The 20,609-nt window shown below is 44.6% G+C and overlaps 1 long non-coding RNA gene across 14 annotated transcripts in view; it reads right to left on the bottom strand.

The window, feature by feature from the left end:
• The window catches only part of LOC126038268 (uncharacterized), a 58,974-nt gene that overhangs the window by 13,689 nt on the left and 24,676 nt on the right, over positions 1-20,609 (bottom strand). For 10 of the 14 annotated variants that reach the window (XR_007505979.1, XR_007505971.1, XR_007505980.1 and 7 more), the window contains 4 exons: positions 18,547-18,616; positions 12,602-12,827; positions 2,440-2,775; positions 31-115 (listed from right to left, as the gene is read on the bottom strand). This is a non-coding gene — a long non-coding RNA (uncharacterized LOC126038268). Of the gene's footprint in view, positions 1-30; positions 116-257; positions 324-2,439; positions 2,776-6,844; positions 7,142-12,601; positions 12,828-18,546; positions 18,617-20,609 lie in introns of those variants that run through there. The other 4 variants (XR_007505974.1, XR_007505969.1, XR_007505976.1 and 1 more) reach the window with 4 other exon arrangements.

The raw sequence follows: 20,609 nt of genomic DNA on the forward strand, positions 1-20,609 counted from the left end.
CAGATGAAAAACAGGAAATAACAGTATCACCTGTTAATTGTATCAGAGGTACTTGTCTGTTTCTCACTCTTGTCTGCTGTTGTGCTGGCACCACATTCAAAGCTTCTTCTTGAGGCTTGTCAGAGGAGAGAGGGCAAATTTTAAGTGCAAGGTTTAAAAAAAGGAAAAAAGAGAAGGCAGCGAAGTTTCATTTCATGTAGATACAATGTACATCACACAGCAGCACTGTCTCTGTGTTGCACTAGCCATCGACATACCTGGAAGAGCATTCTGTCGCTGGAGGTTTTGACTGCACAAAAATGCCCTCTTCCCTTTCATTTTTCCTGGGATAAAGTATTTGCAAAAGAACTACCCTCACACTGAGTAAAGGCATAATTATTGATAATTATTGACATTCATCTGTGTAAGCATTAATGACACTAGCTGGGTCAAAATGAACCTTGACATAGGTGGCTGTGTCTCCACCATGCCCAAGCAACAAGTGCTATTCCTGAATTTGCACATGGGTATCGAACCAGTAAAAACACTACCCAGAGAAGCAACTATGGATGAGGATGCATGTTAAGTATCAATGTTTATGCATGCTTTACACCTCTTTTCTGTTAAAAAGCCCCTTCACCGTGTGGGAAAATACTTTTCTACACTGAAATGGAAAAAAAATGCTGAGTCAAGGCTGTACTTTTTTTTTTTTTTTACCTTAATCACAGGACTCAGCTTTGGTGAGTGTCATAACTTGGTTTTGGCTGAGGTAATCTAATGCATAAGAACCCTACACAGTAATATTAGCTCAGACATAAAACACTGAGCTGAGGCCATAGCTGTGATATCTAATTGCCTTTGCCTAGAAACTGCAGTCAGCACTTGTAATCCTTAATAGGGAGTTTCAAAACAGACTCCAATATTTGCAAAGTGTATAGCCTAATTTGTGTGCTGCCCTGTCAAGAGAGTTTAGGATACTCCAGTAATCTTGCTGCTGCACTGCTTTGTGCTTTTCAGCAAGTTGTTGGCATGTGCTTTCCACACAGGCCTGTTCAGCTCGAGAGATCCTTTTCCTCTCAACACCTACACATCACCTTTCAATTAACAGCTATTAAAAAGAACTTCCAAAAGTGTCTGCAGTTTGTCATGCTCTACATTTGATGATAAATTCACAGTAAGGGAAAAAAAAGTCCACTCAAAGATCAAATACCCAAATTAATTCCTGGTCTTTGTTTTTTCCTTCTGTTTTATCCTTCACTCCTTCCATCATTCATCGGAGGTCCAAACTGGTGCAAATGAACTTCTGAACCTGTGACAACATGATCCATCTAAGAAACTTAATTCAGAAGCAATGATTCTTGTTTTGGTTTTCTAATGTTCATGGGAGCTTGCTAAGGAACCATTTTGATTTGCCTCTGTGTAAAAATAATCCATGTTTCCTTGACATGTTGAGAATACAACATGCCAGAAATAACTTGCATACTTTTGCAGGTCTTTCTGCTTGTGAAAGTCCAGCATGCTACTGACTTTATCAAGAGGTCTAAAACATGCTTGTGGAAATTGAAAAAGGCCTTTCCAATGACTGATGCACTCATCAAATTAGCAAAATCCTAAGTCTTACAAGAAGCAATTGCTGTCTTACACAAAACATTAAATGTGTTCATCTGGAAAAGGAAATTTCATGTCTCCTAGCTAATAATGAAATAACAGACCATCACAAACTCCTTCCAGACTCTTCTTATTTGGACATGCTCCACATCCTTTTCCAAGCCAGCATTTTCCTGGCCAACATAAGCCTCTGGGAGATTCTATCTCCACTCACATCTCTGCAGTTCCAGCCCCTGAATCCAGGCCTGAATAGTTAAGCAGAAGCCAGCTGAGGGTAACAGCATTACCTTCACAATAAGTGGCAATATGTATTGGAGAAGAGTATTCTGGAGTTGTGGTCTGAAGAACTGCCATGTCCATAGTGCTGAAAAGGTTTTATGCAGCTCTTTTTTGTTTGTAGCTTTCTCTAGATCATAGTGCTGTAACTCTTAAAGTTACACATCAGGAGAAGTCTCTTAAGACTTTTAACATTTCTCTTGCAACTAGTTCTTTAAAGAGTTTACTTATTGCTGCAGGAAAAGGCTAGTAAAGTTAGGGATATCAGAACAATTTTTATAGGAAATATATCTTGCAGGCAGGCTTCTGTAATGTGGTTAATCTCAAAGTGAATACCAGAAAATCCAATATATTGGAGAAACACATCAAAGTCTTGGGATCACATGTGCTACATGATCACGTGTACTTACACATCCTCCACAGCAAAGGAACGACAGCACTTGTTAAAAGCATTTGTTGACAAAGCACATGTAACCAATAGCACCCAAAAGATAAAAAATTATCCCAGTTCCCACCAGGGATGCTGTCTGCTCCACACCATTTCTGAAAGCATACGTACAGTATTGGCTCCCTCACCTGCAGCTGATTGAGAAGCATGTGTCACTGGGTTGATTAGGAAGGTGGTTTGTTGGGGTTTTTTTGCCAACACACAAGGTCTGCAGTTAGTTGATAACAGCAAGTAATTTGTGTTGCTGAAAGGAACTGTTTTCAGGCTCCTTCATTTAATACACACAGACAGGACAGAGTCCTGTCCAGAGGGTACATATTCCTCAAGCAGTCCTACTTCTGGTCTGCAAAGGAGAAACACCTGTTCAGTCCTCCTGGGCTATCAAAGAGGCAATAATAATGGACCGCATCCGCCAGGCTAGCTTCCTTGACCTGAAGGTGTCTTGCTTCTTCTCCCAACTCTACCTATGAAATGACAAAAACCCTTAATCACTGCTTTTATAGACATCAATTTAATTTCCCATTCCCACAGCCAACTACCACCCAGTAATTGTAACCAAACACCTGCCTGGGGCTAAAGCAAGGCCTTATTCTAGCAGGGCTGAAAGGTCACCGAGGGACAGCAATCATTTTCCAAGAGGAGCCACTGCACTGAGGGACAAGCTTTCACATGTCACTGCTAGAAACCTTAGCCCTTATACAGACAGCAGGGTTGGCACTCAGAGCCTAGATGTGGAACTTGGCCTGGGGTTTTCTTTAGAGGACAGGGTCACAGAGCCCCATGGAAATACTTTGCTTTTAAAAATCCCAGAGCTAGCTGAGAGCATGAGGGAATGATCTTGTCACACACACATCCTGTTCTCAAACTCTTCTTCTAGGTGGCTGCTGCTGGCCTCTGTCAGGAATGAGATGCTGGCCTAGGTGGACTTGGACAGAAATGCCAGTCCCTGGATTTCCAGGTGTCTACAACAGGATACAGGGCAGCTTCTGGCTGTTCTGGTTTGCAGCTCAAGCCCAACCTGTGCCTGAGAAGCTTTAGCATCCATGAAATACCTCAGGGCCAGCTACACTCCATTGTATGGGAAAAGAGCAAGAGCCACCCACATCCTGAGTGTTTGAAGAGCTCCATGTAGAAGCTCCAGTGCTTCAGAGCTCCAGACTAGGTGCTGCTCCTGGTACCCAGACTCACTCTCTGCCTACATGCAACATCTCCTGAGCCATGTATAAGCTTACCACCCGCCCGCCCCCAAGATGTAAGGGCTGTGCTAATCCTCCCTCATTAATCTGCAGCAGCTTCTGCGGCTCTCTCCTCTCCACTGTGTGGAAAGCTGAATATCAGAGCATCTGCACAGCAGCAAATTTTACAGCCAGCTCCTGCCTCCATTATTCCCTGCTCACTGCCATGAGTTGCACAGGCCCCAGATGCCCAGCCCCACACCTGACCCCTCTCCATGCAGCAGAAGTCTGTACTGGTATTGCTGCCCAGACACTTCTATGGGCACAGAGGCAGAGATCATATTTGCAGTTACACCCACTTATGTCTTTGTGCTGTGTGAAAAACTAGCACTCCCTGCTCATCTAGTTTTTGGCTAAAAAGATCTTGAATTTAATTACATCCTAAGACACATCTGGTTTTAGCAGTGCAGGCTGGATACTTGAAAAAGCACAAAGAAAAGGTGCTTGGGTTAAGAATGCTCTTGTGATTAAAAAAATATTGAAAGTCCTCAAGTGTTTGTTTAAAGAAAATAATTTTCATTTAAATGCTGGCACAATTTCAACAATTTGATTTTAATTTTGAAGTGTTGAAAATGCCCTCAGATAATTTCTGTAGCATTTCGGAACCCAAAAGTGATCATAGAAAGCAAGTCACTTAAGAAATCAAGTTAACTGCAGAGCTGAAATTCATTTTCTGTTTCCTAAGAAAACAAAACAGGGCCCAATACTCTTATGTCTTTCTGAGAAAGATCTTCTCACAAGCAGTTTTCAACCAGGGAAGCATGGTTTGCCTTCCCCCCACCCCACCCCCAACAAAACAGAGCTTGCCCTTTGAGAAAGCTTCCAAGAACCTCACAAGCCACACTAATACAAATAATTTACTGGACTTCGGTACCAAGTACACTGCTTTAAGCATTGTTTGGTTGGACCTGAAAACAGTCTAAAATTATTTGATTATTACCGTTATAAAGATGCTCAATGATATATATTTTACAGTATTTGTGCTCTGAGTTTCATCAAAGCAGTGGTCTGACCATTTTATATCAGGATTTGATCTTGCCTTTAGGATTTAGGTGAGACTTATGCACCAGCTCCAAGTTTCTGTCTTATCACCGCCTCTGACTTCCTGGCTTAACTAAATCCTCAAGAGATGTTAAAAATCAGAAAACTTTGCTGGTTTGGGGTCCAAGTTTGAGTTAGTTTTCAGTAATACCAACTTATTGGCCCAAATTCTCTCAAATTCAGGTCTAGGTTTACTGAAGCTTCAGTTCCTTGAACTTGGCTTGAGTATGTACAGCTTGTTCTTCAAAGAAACCCAAGTGAAATTGTTAACAACCCCCAGCTAGACAGCTGTCAGTAGTTTTCCTTCACAGAGGTTTTGCTAGAAGCACCACTTGTAACATGATGTGCCTCCATCTAGCAAGATGAGATGTTGCAACTAGCTGCAGTCACTGCTGTTGCCTCATACTGGTTTCAAGGGAGCAGATTTGGTAAAACATTTTGCTAGGAAAGCTGGTTTCCATTTAAAAAGGAGAAAAAGAAAAAGACAAACATGCCTCTGAGCAGGCTTTTGAATGCTCTGCTTTGTTAAATAACACAGTTAACAGGCCTGAACATCACAACGAGCTTCACATCAATAGCCTGCCTCAAAGGGAGAACGCGAGTAAAGAAAAGCAGCCTATGGTACATCAGCTCAAACAATGATATGAGTATACCCAGCAGAGCATAAGCTGCTGTCAAGTTGGTTTACAGAAAAGAGGAGAGCCTTAAGAAGGCAAGTATTTAAGAGTGTTCCCCTCTGCCAGGACATCCCTTCCCTCGTGATTGCTTAGCTTTATTTGACCTTTATGTTCACAGAGCATGGGGACAAAATATGTTTCACCACTTTACTTTTTCTAAAGCCTATGGTGATATCAGAGGAAAGTGTATTGCAGTACCCTGCTAGCACTGCCACTGGGAACACAAATGGTCTGTCTACAAAGAGAGGCTTCATCCTAATGTCTTTGAACTCAGTGGCACCCACCAACTCACAAAATCCCCAAATCCTGTGCAATGCTGGTAGCAGCCACTTTGACATGGCACATAAGCACTGCCTGAACCAGCCAGCAGCTCTGCTCTTGGTGCACAACAGTCATGAGAGTGGCCAGTGGGGATTTTGCACAAACTACATCTTGGAAGCCCTCACAGATAACGTAGCAAGTCTATCACGATTTCCACTGTAGTCATAGAGGTGATGGAGAGAGTCTGCCTCCTGCCAAGAACAAGGCCAAGACACCAGACATCCAATACATGTTCGATGAGTTAAACTCCAGTATGAACAGTTAAGTTTTTGAAGAATTAAAACAAAACCAGCTATGAGTATGGACTCAGGTATTTCCTAGGTGCACCTGAGGGTACAGGAGGTGGGTGCCATAGACACCCTATAGTATCAAATCAGTTTTTCTCTGCTGAGGTCCATCTGACTCATGGCCACAGCTCAACCTCTGCACTATCGCTTCACATTTGAGGAGGAAAACATGGCACTAACTTTAGTATAAGTATCAATGAAAATAATTTAGCGTTCTGCTATTGTAGGCTGAACAGCCTCCAAGAAAGCAAACTTTGACAGAACTTTTCTATGTCAAAGAGCTCTACAAACCTCACAGTAACAGCCAATTTCTTTTTTTTTTTTCCAAGTGACCAGCAATTGCATGCCTCAGCTGTTTGATGCTTACCATGAGATATCAAAAAATGGCCTTTATTTTGTGGAAGAAAGTTCATCCTTTTACAAATAAGGCCATTTTAGGTATTGATAAGAGGCACATAAAAATTGATATCCACAAAATCCCTATTTAGAAAATGCAGTCAACAATTTTTATTTTTTAATCTCACTATCATTCTCCAGATATAGCGTCTATCAATTTTCAGTTCCTCATGGTAGCTTTCATTGGGTTTACCATAATCTTCACATTATTAATCTACACTCACTCTTCATCAGCATATCTACTTGGAGGCAGCTAAGAAATTAGAGGCACATTAGTTCATTGTTGAAACACTTGAAATAATAGACTTAGTGTGTTAATCCTGATGTATGTAGTCTGGGAAGGGGGTAGAGAAGGCTCTTTTTTTGGGTTTAGTAGTTCTCCTCTGTGCCTAGCACATGTGGTAAGACAACAGCAATAAATCAGAACAAAGGAAATAAAGTACTAAGGCTTTAGGGAACATGTGTTTTAGAAGAAAAACTTGGCTCACCACTAAAAGCAGTATTGCCTTATAACGGATGTTTAAAATTCAGATGTAGAAAGAGAAAGACAAAATTATATAAATACAAGTGACTTACAGGTCTGTGCAGCTTTCAGACAGTACTGCAAGCCAGTTCATCTTCCCAGCTCTTCCTGGACCTGGCCAGACAGACCCCATGCTCCAAAACAGCAAGAGTAAAGCAGCAGCAGTGGCACATCTCATCTCTAAGCAATGCTGCAACATGTTAGGTTGCAGATTAAAGAATTAAAACTAACCCAGGCAACTGACATATTGTTTTCCAGGATCAGGGGTCTCCAGCTGCTGTTGACAGCCATATTGTAAATCAATGTCAGCTAGAAACATGCTGCTGGAGTAATGTCTTCCCTGGGATCCATACGTCACTCACACTGTAGTGGTATGGCAGCAGCTTCACACAGCAAGAAGGGATTCTGCTGAGACACTGTTCCCAGCCTTGGGTGGGCAAAAACTGTTTGAAAGAAGTAATAACCACTTTGGAGCAGATTTTCCAAGATATTTAAGAGTCTAGACATGAAGAGAGGTGCCTGGTGAGGTTTTCCAAGGCCTCGAGGTGGGTCAGGCTCTTCAAACTCAATCCCCAAGATGGAAGTTTTCCTCGTATCTCCCTCCAATCTCCTGAGAAATTTCCAAAAGGCTACTAAGTGCCTCTCTGCACCTTCAGGCACCTAAACACCTCTGCAGAGACTTTTAGATTTCATGTCACTTGCCCTCCTCTTGTGGGCTGCCCATGGGACTCCCTGCCAGGCTGGTGGCCAAGGATCAGCACTGGACTGACCAGTGCTAAGGGCAGGAAAGCAATCTCAGCTGCTGGCAGGACACAAGAAGTCCCAAGAGGATGAAAGGGCTCCTGTTTGTCTGTCCTGTGCCTTTTAACTTTTTAGGGTAAATGGTCTCTATTTCAATTAATGCAATAGCTTTGCTGCTAGTCTTCTGCCCATACACTTTAGGCCAAGTAGTCTAATATTAAATGTACCCTACATACACTTTGCTTATTATATTGGTCTGCCTTTCTGAATTTTCCCCTTTTTCTCATGCTTTATCAGTTCCAAGCTTAAATAAAAACAAAGCCCAGATGCCAAGAACTGAGTACTGACTAAGGTGGGAGCAGTGAAAAGGAATAGAGAGGGAAGACACTATAAGTGGAACCAGGGAAGTGTGGCTTGGGTGTGATTAATAAGTTTACATCTCTAATGAGTCCTTACTATAAACAGCAAGTAGACAAGCAAAGCCAGCAGCAGAAAGTACTCAGGAGCAAAGAGGGTAGAGCTGTGCCTCCCCACATCATCAGCAGCCTGACTGGTTGATGCATGCTGATGGGAACAAGAGATCCAGGATTAGCACTGTTCCTCCTAAGTGGGGCTTTGATTGGGCTGCACAGCAGGATGCATGAAATGGGTAGGGAACAGCATGCACTCTTGCAGAAATCTGGGAGGAGACAGAAAAAATACAATTCTCTTTACTAGCAACAAAACAGCAAAGTCCTGGCAAAAAGGTCTTAATGTGCAGCAAGAAAGTACCTGTGCTTTTAACCTCCTTCCCTGGGATTTTTCTCCACCTGTAGAGATGCTTGGCACCTGCAGTGTGGTTCACAGCCACCTGGCACGCAGAGTAGCCCCAGGGGAAGAGGTATCACAACATGTGCAGGCAGGTCACGGGCTCAGCCCATGGCAAGATAGGGTACTCCTCAGGGCAGGCTGTCCCTCTCTGCAGGATGACAAGGGAAGAAAGTAATTTCAGTCACAGCACTTCTCCCCAGCTGCCACCTTGGAAAGCCTAGCAGGAAACACCAGGACCACGCAGGGCTGGCTACTCAAAAAGCTGAGGAGAGCCAGCACTGCCAAGTCATAAAGTTAAAACAGGACACATACCACAAAGGGAGCCTGCAGACACCAACACTCTGAAATCATACTAGCCTCCTATGGCCATAGCTGCTTCTGGCCATGGGGTCAGGCAGCCTCCTGCAGCCCTGAGGATCTCCAGTGCCAAAGGGGAACCTGAGGCTCCCTCCCTTGGAGTGAGTCAGGTGGGCAATCAGGCAGCAGCACCAAGCACAAACTGCCAGGAAGTCCAGCCAGCCGGGCAAGGAGGTTCACCACCACCAGCAGTCCTTAAAAGAGCCTGGTATTTTACCAAGCATGGCCATTTATCACCCAGTTTTGGATGAGCACATCAAGGAAATCTATTCATATCCTGCAGCAATCCACTCCAGGAGCGGACAGGGTGGACACCCATCTTATGGGAAATGCCTGTGAAAGGCACAGTCATCAGGCACCTATCCTGCAAGCTGCAGGCTTGTCTGGGTCACACAAACACAAGTAACAGAAGCAAACTCAAAGGGAGCTTCCCTACACAGATGAGCTCTCCAGGCTTCAGTAAATGACATCAAAGAGAATCTGGATCAGGGTAGAAAGAGAAGGAAGGACCTTTGGCAGGTTGAGGGACTAATGATCAGAGAAAATGCAGAGCAATTTGGAGCAGCTGTCCTGCGGTATTCAGTAGGATCACAGCATTGCCCATTGCTAAGGATAAATGTGCCAATGAGGCCTCTTAAATCCCACTGCTAGTTTAAAAACAGAAAAACCCAAGCAAACAAAAAAAAAAATCTCAATTAATTTGGGGTTCTTTATAATTTTCTGGTTCCTCATCCTGTGGAGTACATTCAGCTCTCATTTTCAATCTTTTCTCCATCATTACAAAAGAAAAGAGTATGCTTTTCAATATTACATTGTAATGAAAACTGAAATTTCCTCCTTATTCTCTGCTTCAGGATCCATGCCTCTGAGGAAAGCTCAGAGTACTGTCAATTTGTGAGAAAATGGAGAATAGGCAAAACTTGAATTCCAGAGGTGGATAATCATGGGTAAACTCAATGCAGACTTTTTTTTAAAAAATAAACTAGCCAAGACTGCTGAATTATTGTTAAAACAAGATATCAATTTTAAACAGTGAAAAAAAGCCGTATAAACCAATCTATTCAGAGTCTTTGAAGAAAAAGGCTGGGTTACTCAAAGACAGCATGCTCTATGAATAGCTCCAGCCCACTCCACTTTGATTTTCTCTGTTTAAATGCAGAAAAAGTTTCCACTGCTTGTAGCAACCAGCACTGAGTTAGACATCAGGGTGGCCCTCCAATACACCAAATGCCCATGCTTGCTGCTGAAAGGAAAACATGCTCCAGGAAACATTTACAGGAGATCACTTCATGACAGAAATGTGTGTGGTTGTACCCAGCTCGATCACCCGGAAGACTGCGGTGGGATTACCCCCAGCTGCTGTGCTTGCTCTAGATTGCTATCTAGCAACAAAACACTCTCTGAAGTTTGCATCAAGGAACACCCACATGAGAAAGCTGTAAAAGCTGTGCTTCGTGTAACACATGCATTTCTCATAGGGCAATGACACATATATCCAGAAAAACAGTCAAAGCTATAGCTCTGGCTGCTGCCAAGCACCAGAGCCCTGTTGCGAGAGTAGCTAGGGACCACTTCACCCTTGAGGTGCTAACAGGGGGATATCCGCCCCACCCAACATGTACCCAAAATAGGTAGGTATCACAACAAATTCTCTTCCTTCTCCCATACTCTGGTCACAGTGCCCAGTCTCCTGCACCACAGCTGACAAACTGGGTCCAGGTAATCTCCAGCAATCCAGCTAAGCTAACTTTCTGCCTGCTCTGCATTTTTTTGCAGCAGTGCAGAGCAGATGCAATGGAGGTCAGGATCTGGCCCCCCCACATGCATAGTTTTAAAAATTATCATTCAGCAGAAGCTATTGTGAGGAAGAAAAAATGCTAAGCCCAGAGCCCGAGTTATTTCTCTGACCCTGAATGCTTTAAAACATAATCTTTTATTTGGCTGGTTATAGAAAACATGTGGAAAAGCCTTAATTTTTTTGGACTATTTGTCCTGCAACACAAAACAAAAGAAAAATAACTGAACTTTTATTCTGCCTCTCTCTGCTATGCACATCTCTGCACCCACACAAGCTGCTCTCACCTGAATTTTAAGTTCTGAATATACTTGATAACTCTATTTACTCTGCAGAAATACCAACAAGGTCCCAATGAAAGATTAACACCACGATCTACAGGGTGGGGGCAAACAGGCAAGTGCCCTCACGAAAAGTTTATACTCCAAGCAAAATGGGAAGGTTCAAGATAATCAGTTATTAAAAAGGACATGAAAAGTAGCAAGTTCAGGACAGAACTGAACAGCAAAAACCATTCACCTGAGTCCTACTGTATTTAGCAGCAGCAAGCAAATTTTTTCAGTGCTCAACAGTTTTAGAGCCCTTACCCGAGTACAAGACTGAGGAACTAGCTTACAGCACCATTTTGGGGGGAAAAAGCTTTGTTTTCAAAGTTTCAGTTCCAATTCTGACCTAACATCAGGCCCCAAATATGACCTTTCCCCGTTCAAAAAAAAAAAAAGACACAATTACACATTTACCTCCTAGAAAGCTGGCGCATGCTAATGAGCTCAAGCAGCACTAGCAGTGGAGTCAAAAGGTGAAAGACGTATCACACAGGAGGAGCATAGCAAGAGAGTTGCTTGCAAACCTATTTACTGTTTTCCCTACCGTCAGCTGTTATTGCTGTATCCAACCCTCTCCTAAACCTTTCTAAAGGACATAGTACAAAATGAAGGGTTCTCTTCCAAGCATAGCTAGAAGCTTTAAGCCCCTAGCAAGCAGGGCGAATGCAAGCCCACTGCAGCAACACAAGGGGAGGCTCAGACTCCGACCCTTCCCAGCAGGAAGGCTGATACTGTGCCAGTGCAGAGAAAGGGTGCGCACACATTTTCACCCTACTGGCTCAGCTCCAGGGACAGTTATTTCCAGCTGAGGGACCGCATCAAGCAGCAGTAAGAGGTAACCTTTCCAGCCTTTCCATCTGCTCCTGTAGGCAAAATGGCAGTAAAGGTATTTCTAAACATCTCAAAACAGGCAGAGGGTTATGCTGGCTGGGACAGTGATAGCTATTGCCCTAATTCCTTTACCAGGGGTAAATCCCTTAGCTATTCCCTAAGGCCTCTCCTCAGCTAAGCCACCACAAGACCTATAACTCACCTTCTCCTTTTCCCCTATTAACTAACCAGGTAGCCCACACTCCCTTGGCCTATAAGTAAGGGACAAGCCCACTGTTTAAGACACCTGTGCTCTGTAGTCAGTGAAGCAGCTGCCATTCTTAGTGGTTTTGCTAATCAGGCAATCAGTATTGCCCCCGGGCTTGGTGTCTGTGACCCAGCTGCAGGCCTGCTGCCATTCAGCATCTGGCACTTGGCACAGTGGCTGTGCATGACTCAGGCTAGCAGGAGCCTTTGGAGATGCCTACCCCTGATTTATATCTGCAAGTGATTCTTTGTGTTTGGACCATATTGTTGGTGTGCCAGCTACACTGTGAAAATCTGGAGTTAATAAACTCCACTTTCAGATCATGGCAGCTCTTTCCAGGGCGCAGCTTTGTAGCATTGGCGATGCTTGCTCCTGCCCCATCACCTAACATGGCTGCTGATGCATTTCACATTGGAAAAAACCTGTGATCACATACATGAACAACCCTGGGGAAAGCCCAGGTTCACAGCATCTAGTAGCCAGCCTCCCGTTTGCTCCACCTCCTTCTCCCTTTTGGTGTGCAGTCAGAGCTCATGGTCCTGCAGCCCTACTCCTAACCATGAGAAAAGCCTCCTGGTACCTGCAAGTTGGGCTCCCCCTGAGAAAAGAGGAAATTTCAAAAAAGAAAAAAAAAGAAAGACAAAAGATGGAGGTGACCAGATGTCACAAACCCTTGAATCCAGGGGAATCTGAAAAATGTTACCTTAGCTCTAGTAACAGAACTGTTACTGTCCTGGGCAGCATCTTCCTGCAGCAAAGCAGGTCCCTCTGGGAGAGCTGTTCAGCCATGCTGGCTCTGGCGCCCGTGAGGAAACCTGTCTTGGGGCATCTTGTTTTGTGTAGGCCTAAATCTGTTTCAGATCTAGCCTTTAACCTCCATGCCTCACATCTGCAGCTGCAAGACGGAGCAATTCTTTTCCTCACCTCTCCTGCAAGACAGCAAAAGAGCTACATTGAGGGTAACTTCTTCCCCCTACCTTGTACTTACCTGTCTCCTTTCTGATGCACTCCCATGCAGTTGTGGCCCCACTGGTGACACCACACTGTCTTTCTTGCAGGGCTTGCTCCTATGGCCTTTGGAGCGGCTGGGACTTTCCTTGCAACATCATCGGGCTCATGGCCGCCCAGTCCCGCTTTGCTCTGGAGCAAGTTGCATTGGAAACTGCTCAAGGAAGAGCTATTATTTTGCAAAGCAGTGTGTTCATTTATGGAGCTGCATAAATAACAAGACCATCTCTTCCACCTGGGCTACACTCTGCTAAACAGCTGCTGCACCTCTCTCCAGAACTGATGACAATTAATAGTGGGTAAAGTGACTCATGCATTACACTACAGCCTTTCTTCCATGCCAGATTTGTGGCTTGTTTGTGGATTATCAGCCAAAAAGGATGGAAACAACTTCTCAGAATCCCCATAGGACAGGTATGCTTCAGAGCTGGCTACATTTCAGCAGAATGATTCATTTACTCTAAGGCGTGTTTTCGGCTTGTATAAGCTGAATCAACATCAATGGAGCTACATCAGTTTACATCAGCCCAAGAACATGGCTCCATATTTTCATGACATGGAGGTCAGTCCTGAAATGTTTTGAGCAGCCTCTTGATGGTGCAGGATGGATGCCCATGTGGGCATTGAGCCCTGCCTGGGAGGCTGGTTTGCTTTGCATTACTCTGGAGAAGAAATGGGGCAGTACTAGTCCCAGTGAATGACTACATGAGTACTGGAGGAAATGTCCAGCAAACAAAATAAAACACTCTAGGACTGAAACTGGGAGCTGGAGCTGGGGCTGGAGGAGAGCTGCAACAGGCCCAAGAGAGCTTCCGATATGGGCAGTCAGGAGAGTGGGATTGTACCGTTATACTCATCACCAACGTGGGACAGACAGAGGTTGCGAACAGCTTTTCATACCAAGAACTGAAAGGATTAAAGCACTTTTATTCAGACACCCAGAAGGAAATCAGCAAACACAGGATTGCCATGTGCGACTATAACTAATACTTCAATGGCAGTTCTGTGCACAGTGCTGAGCAATGGGTCCTGTGCAGTGCTGGATGCTCAAGGTGAAGGGATGTGTGCAGCCCCTACCCTGTTTGTGCCATACTAATTAAGGTTGATGAGGGCTTACAGCCATCCTCTTTCCCCAGCCCTTTGTGGAGATCTACTCCTGGGCAAACGCCTCTTCCAAAAACTAACTGACAATCATCTCAGACCCAAGGTACAGGCATTAAGAAGCTTGGAAACCAATATGAGATTAGGCAGAGCCACAGAGCGATGCTATATGTTAAATATTGTGGTTGTCTACAGCAACATTCACCCAGGGATAGCAGCACTCTTTGCAAAACAGGGTTGAGCATAAGTAACTCCATCTTACACAAGGAGAATGCGAGCCACAGAGATTAAAGGCTGCCACCATTAAAATAAAAACAAAACCTGCAAATACCATAGGCAGCTTAAGCAAGATTTTGGCAGAATTTGGGCACCTTGGTTGAAAACTGCAATCTGGGAGCTCCATACTCTGGTTCAGCTGCTGCTGAGCCCTGGAGGTGCCTGAACTTGCCTGCTGCCTCCTGGTTCAGCTCCCAGCCTCCATAGGCAGCTGTTAACCCACTCCCAAGCATGTCCAGAGCTGCTCCAGTCCAAACATCTCCACTCCAGCTCACACCTGAGTGCTGCCAGGGTCTGGCATTGCTGCCCGGGGCTGGGGCTGGCAGTGCTGCCCCCATTCCCAGCAGGAACCACCCTGGGAGGTGCAGCAGGGGCACACTGTGACACAGCCTGCAGATGAAACATGGTGATAAGCACTACCACCCCCCAAGAAATGCCTTTTGCTGCAGCAGCACAAGAGGTTGAGCTCTCCAACGGAGCACCCAACCCTACGTGCTACCCCGTGCAGCTCCCATCCTGTATGCTACCTGCCCTGTGGGGCACAAGGAGCTCCCCAACAGCCCTCCCACTCCCCAGCCACCTCACAGGGAGCAAGACACAGCAAGCCCCAGGGCAGTGCGAGAGGGAGAGGAAACATGAGACTGAACCAGTTGGGAAAGGCACCCAGTGGGGGATCGCCTGCCCACAGGCAGTTCCCAGGAAGCAAGCGGGGCCTTGCCCTTCACCCCAGGCATGTGGCTTGGCTGGCGCACCACAGCAGCCTTGGCGCCTGGCAGGGAATGCCAAGCGTTCAGCGGCTACAAGGCCTTTCTTGGATCAAGGCCGAAGCATTCTCCAGCAGACCACACAGCATGGCAGACCCTTCAGTTACCTTAAAGCCACCATCCACAGCTGTGAATATATACAGCAAGAACCATGTTTCCCTCCTTCACAGATGCTTCACAGTGTTGCAGTGTCTTGGACAATGGTAGCAGGCATTGTCCAGCCACCTCCATACCCCACGAGGATGCCAGGGCAACATAGGCTGGGGTTGGCTGTGTCCTTTGCCATTTTTTCAGCATAACCAAAGCTTGAAGCAGAGCTTTGTTTCAGAAATCGTACGCCCATTTTCCCTCCTCTCCTCCTGTTCTGGGAACAGGGTAGTTTCAGACAAGTAACAAACATAATAAGTGCCTGTGGTAAATAAGTCCTGAACCCTAGCTCCCCCCATGCTGTAATCCTCTGCAGTATTCTCAAACACAATCAACAGCCTGGCCTACAGCTTATTTACCCGCTTCCAAAATTCTTAGTCTGACAAATAACAATGCATTAATCACTGTCAGACTGTGATCTTTTGTTTCTGCTCCTCTGCAGGCATCTGTCAGAATCACAAAAGATTAATTATCACACCAGCCTGGATTCAGAAATGCATCCTGTAGACGCACTCTTCGTCACATGCTTTGTGGCCCCTTCAGCAAACATTGCCATCTGTAGAAAAATTTACCTGTTCTTCCACTCTTTCATTCATCCCTCATATTTCTAGCTCTGGGGCTGGACATCTGCTCCCTCTTGCCCAAGCATCAGTCCTTTTTCAGCCTCACAAGCAGCACTAAAAGAGGCAACCACCAAAATCCCACTGTCCATGTCGCCAACAAAGATGTTAAACAGCACCAGTCCCAATACCAACCCCTGAGGAACACCGCTTGTTACTGCTGTCCACTTGGACATCAAGCTGTTGACCACAACTCTTTGAGTGTGACCATCCAGCCAATTCCTTATCCACTGAGTGGTCCATCCATCAAATCCATGTCTCTCCAAATTAGACACAAGGACGTTGTGCATGACAGTGTCAAATGCTTTGCATTTGCAATTGAGAGGATGAATGAGTTCACTAGGACAGAGGGAAGAACCAGGAGAGCATCTTTCTGGGTGAAGGGGGACATTTCAGTAGATGCTTGGATCACACAAGTCTTCTCTCCATTTAACATGTCCCAGGTGCCAGAGTTACTTCAGTTCTTGTTCCCCTCTCTATAGTAAAGGCCTGAGAAGCAGGAATACACAAAAACAAGCAGTAAACGAAATCAAGTATTTGTATATGCACAGCAGTTTCATTCTAATAGCCTTTGAGCACGTGGGCACAGCCAACACAATGCAATCATAGTGCCACTGATGTAACATATGTTGAAAATGTAACCCAATACAAGAGTATCTTTTTCCTGTTGGGACATTTAGCTTATACATCCTTCCCAGAAACAAATCTAAAGCAAGAAGAGTTCTTGCTCCCAAAACTGGAATTCTCTAAGTGTTACACTGCCAAAGATTTAAACGTTCAGTTTAGACTAAGAAATTGCGTCCCATAAGAACTCCAGAAGTTCCTATAATTCCAGCATTGTGATGGATCCCCACATCTGCTGGCCTTCAAACCTTGCTCCAGCCAGAGATTCCCAGCCTACCATGCTACTCATAAACCTCCAAGAAGGTGGCTGAGTCTTCTTAGAGCTTCACTTCTCATATATTTATGAATTTTAATTGATTTGACTGGTTCCAGCTGCCAGCTGACACTGCAGAAAGGACAGAGCTAGACCAACCCACCCTTCTACCTCCCCACTGGCAAGTCTATCTGTGGCCCTGTGCAGTGCCAGAAATAAACTGCTTTTCTTGGAGAAACACACCAGCACATGTTGGGCTCTCTACGGAGGGCACAGCAGCCTCAAAGACAGTCATTTTAACTTGGATTTCGAAGTCCTCACCAAGGGGTTTTAGAGGGCTGGAAATGCTTCTGGGAATGGTGCTGAGGGGGCAAGAGGAGAGAGTTAAAAAATAAGATTTGTCTCCCCTTCTCATGCTTGGAAAGCAGTCCTTCAGGGTCTGCCTACTCCCTTCCATCACATTTCTTCTTCTAGCTGGAAGATCACAGCCTCACAAATGCAGTGCTGAGAATATTTTAAATGACTCATTAATGTTTGCATACATATGCCAGATGCTTTCTTTTTAAATAAACAAACAAACATAAACCTCAAACACCCTCTGAAAGATGGAATATTTTTCCTACAGTGAAGGCCAGAGGGGTTGCTTGTGCAGGACAGTGGAAGAAGGTTCCCCCCACTCCCCACAATCCTACTTTATAAACATTTCTCCTCCCTTCCTTGTCCCTCCTTCCCCTGCCACACAGGCCATCCAGACTTTGGGGAGGGGTGGAGGTACTGAGAAATGTCACAGCTGCTTATTTCCTCCTGCAGTACCTGAGGAAGGGATTTGGGAGGACAACAGCTGAACATAGCTGATGGGACCCTGCATTAATGCAGCATTTGATGGGCATTCATCAGAGCATCTGCCCATGCAGGAATGCCCAGCTGAAAGAGGCAGTACTTGAGGTCACCACAGAGGGTTTTTTCAATAATTTATGGCTGAAGCTTCCTAAGCTACTTAGGTGCTGTTGTTAATTTTGTCCCAATCCCTTTTTCTTCCAATATTTCACTTAACTCACTGGAAATTAAGCACTGTGATTTCCCAGTCCTGGAAGTCTTCAGCTTTGCTACATAGTTTCCACGTTCTTTACATCACCAAAATGGCAGTGTTACACAAGGGATACCTGAAATAAACAGTAAGTGCACAGAAATGGACCATGACAGAGTCTGAAGTCAAAAAGGTCAGATCCAAAATTGCAGAGAAGGAGATAAGAGTCAGAAGTGGTCTCTCTGCTCCACAAGCTTTACTCCCATGTGTCAGCTCTTACAGGCGAAGGAAATGCCCACTGTTCCACGTACACACAGCATCTTTCTTGTGGGGAACTGTTCATACATGCTGAACTGATTCTACATCAGCAATCACCATAAAATTTTATATTAAAAAAGTGAAGTGTATATTCTTTTTGTGTCTTGTGCAAAGAAAGCAAGACGAATTCAGGTGAGTGCTCCATAAGATGTGACTAGCATATGTTTCTTCTGAAGTCCTCTAATCAGAAGTAGTAGTGTATTCACTCTTTTCCCCTAAGACTTGGAAATCACATTTTAGTGCCTGCCACAGGACTGTCAGGATCAGCATTTCAAGCAGCAATTCAGCCTTTATCAACATTCAACAGCATTGTAAGTCAGGAATAATTAATGTAATACTAACATAGAGTTATCAAGAAAGGTAAGACTGTAAGCATTCAACATCAGATTCATTTAGTATTTACTGCAATAATGTGATCAGCAGGAAGTCATTTAACATAAATGTCAGTGTCAATGGGATGTCTCAGGGCAGTCAAGAGCAGCTCGGAGGTGTGCCCCTCTCTGTACATACCACCCTCGAGCTCTCCAGAGCTCTTTCGTGCACTCCTTGGAGGGTCATCTTGGAAAGTTGCTTCCTGTATCTGTGTCAAAACAAAGACCAAAGAAATATTTCTGTAAAACCCCAAAACACTTTGCCATGATATATACCAGATGAATATAGAGCTACACTATATAGATAGATAATAGATAGAGTATATATAGAAATGACAGATGAGATTCTATAGGAATGATAGATAAGTCTATAGAGCCATATTTTTGTTTTTATACACACATACATATGTGAAAGGATACATAAAATCAAATTCATACATCCATTCAGTAGAACAGGGCAATACCTTGTGGCTTTTACAGAAACTTTCTTGGCTTTCAGTGGACACATCAGACAGTATAATGGGTACTATGCTTAGCTACAGCAATATACCTATAGATATATATAAAAAAATACATAAATTGATATAAATTCAGTCCACACAGAGGAAGACAACTAAGCTACTTTTCTTAACATCTGGAAAGAATTTGCTGTCTTTCAGGACAACCAGGTATAAGTTCAGCACTTTGGGGGCCCAATTCCTGCACTTCTGTTCCCTCTATCTCCAGGGCTACTCCAGTACAGCCGAAAGGATAAGGAGCTTGGCCAAAGGGTTTGTCTGAGCAGGGTTGCAATAAATGTCTAGTGGGATTTTCAAACACGCCAAGGCTGCTACCTTATGCTGACATTAGCAGGAGTGAGGTGCCCAGGCATGCTGGAAAATCTCTGTAGCTACTTAAGTCTCACTTGTAACAGCAGGGTGCATGTGACTGAGTGCCTGGAGCCAGGACCCCACCAAATTTCAGTGGAACTGAGACACCTGGATCCAATAAGTTCCAGCAAAACCCTGCACCAGTGAGTACTCCTAGTGCTGCAGAACAGGACCACATGCCCCAGGTTGTACCATGCTGCAGCATGGTTGCTTCCACTGAGCTCACTTTTCCCCTAGTTGCCACAATTGCTCTGAAACTGGGGTACAAAGAACAGGGAACAATGAACGTGCACATAGAAGCACCAAACCTTTGCTTAGCAAGATAAGCCCCAAAGGCCAGATTCTGCACCATCAATCACAGAGCTGATGTAAGCAGCATGCAGGGGAGCGGTTGAAGGATCAAGACTGGCTCAAGAGAGAAGACACCTCTAACACTGTCCTAACAGCCTGAAGCAGTGGTGAGAGCATCTACTATAACCTCCTTCCTATGTATGGGGCTTTAACTGTGTCAAACATGTCTTGAACGAACACCACATCTGTCTTTAAAACAAAGAGCTTTTCCTACAAGTAAAATAAAGTTAACAATCTGCTGCTTGGAATTATGTCTAGATATGCAGTTTCAACACACTGCCTCTTTCTGGGGCCTGCAAAGAAGTTTCATTGCAACAGAGACATTTCTGCGTGAGAAATGCAGGGATGATCCTCACTGCAGGGATGGGAGCAGGCAAGCCAGCCTGCTGCAGCTTAAGACAGCACACTCCCACTGAATCCAAGTCCCACCACTTCTTAGCGAGTGCCATGCTTGTTTGACTGTGTACAGACCAAGTGCTATAGAAAAATGTAAATATTTTTTATGGCCTGGCCTGCTTAAAAGCCTAGGAGGATAGCTGGCTAAGTGGAAAGGAATGCTGTGCACACACAGCAGAACAAATTTAATGAAAGACAGAACCCAGAAGTATTCTTTAACACAGAGATGGAGTGCTTCGCATTGTTAAACAGTGGTTGTTTAGTACACCACAAAGAGAGCATTAAAGTCTAGATAACACAATTAATAATGAACTCTCCAACACAAAGTACTGTCACCATCAGCATGACTTCACTCTTCTCATGCACAGAATACAGGCTGGCTTTACAGAGCTATTCGCCCGTCTCGTCTTGCTTCTGAGAAACCAGCCAAGTGCCCAGTTCACTCCATACTGATGGAGGGTTACAGCTGAGACGGAGCCAGACTCCTCTTGGAGGTGTACAGGGGAAGGACAAGGGGCAAATGTGCACAAGATGAAGATGGAAAAATTCACTTAGATGTTAGGAAAAGTGCTTTCACCACGAGGGT

This window comes from Accipiter gentilis, chromosome 5, assembly GCF_929443795.1.
Source record: "Accipiter gentilis chromosome 5, bAccGen1.1, whole genome shotgun sequence".
NCBI classification, from domain to species: Eukaryota; Metazoa; Chordata; class Aves; order Accipitriformes; family Accipitridae; genus Astur; species Astur gentilis.